Source organism: Ovis canadensis, chromosome 22 (assembly GCF_042477335.2).
Source record: "Ovis canadensis isolate MfBH-ARS-UI-01 breed Bighorn chromosome 22, ARS-UI_OviCan_v2, whole genome shotgun sequence".
NCBI classification, from domain to species: domain Eukaryota; kingdom Metazoa; phylum Chordata; class Mammalia; order Artiodactyla; family Bovidae; genus Ovis; species Ovis canadensis.
In genome coordinates, this window is record NC_091266.1 from 15,880,596 (window position 1) to 15,882,631 (window position 2,036).

Sequence of the window (2,036 nt, forward strand, 5' to 3'; positions counted from 1 at the left end):
AGTTCATCCTTTTTAGATTCAACACATATGTAAGATTATACAGTGTTTACCTTTTACTGTTTGACTGATCTCACTTAGCATGGTGCCTTCAGGTTTTTTTCCATGTTGTGGCAAACAAGGATACGATATTTCTAAAGGACATGGGTTTGTCCACCTTAAAATCCATCTAATTGTTCCATCCTCTGACTAATATCCTTTCATTTCCTAACTTGAATGATTTTTAGATCTGAGACTGAGTGTATCTATCCAAAGATATGCTAGTTTTGTTTTTAGATTTAAGTTTATATTATTTTTAAAATTTAAAAATTATTTTTTAAATTTCATGCGGATTTGGGGAATCTTATGAATTTTTTAGCTAGCTACCAAATGCTTATGTCTAGCACTAGCTTATATTCATTAGTACAGAAAGTATAGTACATGCAATAGAATATTAAAAAAAAATTCAAACATCTGTCAGTGAACACATGAGAAGTATCTAGTAATTGAAATAGTACATAAACGAAAGAATGAATCAATACAATGTGACAAAATTAGAACACTCAGGAAAGTTTTCAACAAAGAGAACATGCCATATATAAATTCTTGATGCATATGAGCATGCTGTATTTGGAAGTTGTAATGTTTCTAAAATTTGGACTTTATAACAAATGCTTATATTAATTTCACGTATTTAGTAAGACAACTTCTTTTCTCTTGTATGATGCAGCATAATTTTCCAAATACAACGTTTTTGTGTGTGTGAGAGAGAAATATAAACATTTAGCATCATCTTTTAAGTTTTATTTTTTCTAGGGCTTGTATCACATCCTTGTTTCTTAGGCTATAAATCAGAGGGTTTAACATTGGAGTCACTAGAGTATAAAACAATGAAGTCATTTTGTCTTGATCTAGAGAGTAGGATGAACTCGGCCTGAAATACATAAAGAGAATAATTCCCTGGAGAATTGCCACTGCAGTTAGGTGGGAGGTGCAGGTAGAGAATGCTTTGAACCTCCCCTCTACACAAAAAGACGATATAAAAATAAAAGACAAGAACTCCTGAAATGGTACTCAGTTCAATGAAGCCAAAAACAAGGAATAATGCCAACTCATTGACCTGTATATCAGAGCAGGATAGGAGGAAAAGTGTAGGTAAATCACAAAAGAAATGGTTAATCTCATTTGACCCATGGAAACATAAGCAGAATGCTAATGTCGTGTGTATCAGACCATCTGCCATTCTTACCAGGTAAACCCCATCCATGAGCAGGGGGCACACCCTGCTGGACATGCTGACCTCATAGAGCAAGGGACTGCTGATGGCCTTGTACTGGTCATAGGCCATCACTGCCAGCAGGAGACACTCAGAGTCAGCAAAGATATAGAAGACCAAGAATTGCAGAGCACAACCATGGAAAGAGATTGACTTGTTCTTGGCAAATAGGTCCACCAGCATCTTGGGACCAATGGCTGTGGAATAGCAGAGGTCACAGAAGGAGAGGTGGCTAAGGCAAAAGTACATGGGAGTGTGCAACTGGGGATCCATCCTAATCAGGGTTATCATTCCAAGATTTGCCAGAAGATTGATGAGATAAACAAGGAGAACCATGATAAATAGGGTCACTTTGTTCACTGTGTTATCAGTAATTCCCAAGAAAATGAATTCAGTCATGGAGGAGCAATTGTCTCTGTTCATCCTTCTTTGTTCTTGTCTGAACTCTTAGAAAAATATTTTTAAAAATAAATAACAAAGATACATGGATAGGTAACACTTCTGCACATCTGAAAAATATCATAAGGCAGAACACTTTCTTTCTATAGTTGCGTTTTTGTATTCAGAAAAGCATCCAATCATGTGTCCACTCTTTAAAGAGGCAAAGCTATCTGTTGGGGCTTCTCGGTTGATTCAGACAATAAAGAATCTGCCTGCAACATGGGAGACCCAGGTTTGATCCCAAAGTCAGGAATATCCCTTGGAGAAGGGAATGGCTACTCATTCCAGTATTCTTGCCTGAAGAATTCCATGGACAGAGGAGGCTGGTGGGCTACAGTTCTTG

The 2,036-nt window shown here is 36.9% G+C and overlaps 1 pseudogene; it reads right to left on the reverse strand.

The window, feature by feature from the left end:
- Positions 1 to 765: 765 nt before the first annotated feature.
- Positions 766 to 1,675, reverse strand: LOC138427670 (olfactory receptor 5W2-like; annotated as a pseudogene).
- Between the last annotated feature and the right edge of the window lie 361 nt (positions 1,676 to 2,036).